The sequence below is a fragment of the Microtus ochrogaster genome, chromosome 8, assembly GCF_000317375.1.
Source record: "Microtus ochrogaster isolate Prairie Vole_2 chromosome 8, MicOch1.0, whole genome shotgun sequence".
NCBI lineage: Eukaryota > Metazoa > Chordata > Mammalia > Rodentia > Cricetidae > Microtus > Microtus ochrogaster.
The window spans coordinates 72,162,775-72,163,201 of record NC_022015.1 but is presented as its reverse complement, the minus strand read 5'-3'; positions in this window follow the sequence as shown (position 1 = coordinate 72,163,201).

Here is a 427-nt window from a genome sequence, read left to right as displayed (position 1 = left end):
TAAACAAATTCTTTTTTTTTTTTTTTTTTTTTGGTTGATAAGCCTTTTCCCAGCCCTTTACTCTGAGTAGGTGCCTGTCTTTGTGGTTGAGGTGTGTTTCTTGTAAACAGCAAAATGTTAAATCCTGTTTTTGTATCCAATCTCTTAGCCTGTGCCTTTTTTTGTGGTTTTTCGAGACAGGGTCTCTCTGAAGCTTTGTTACCTGTCCTGGAACTAGCTCTTGTAGACCAGGCTGGCCTCGAACTCCCAGAGATCTGCCTACCTTTTCCTCCCAACTGCTGGGATTAAAGGCACCACCACCGCCCCGCAGCCTGTGCCTTTTTATAGGTGAATTGAACCCATTGACATTATGTGATATTAATGACCAGTGGTTGTTAAATCTGGTCACTTTTTTAGTAGTAGAGTTTGTGTGTTTCCCTTCTTTGAG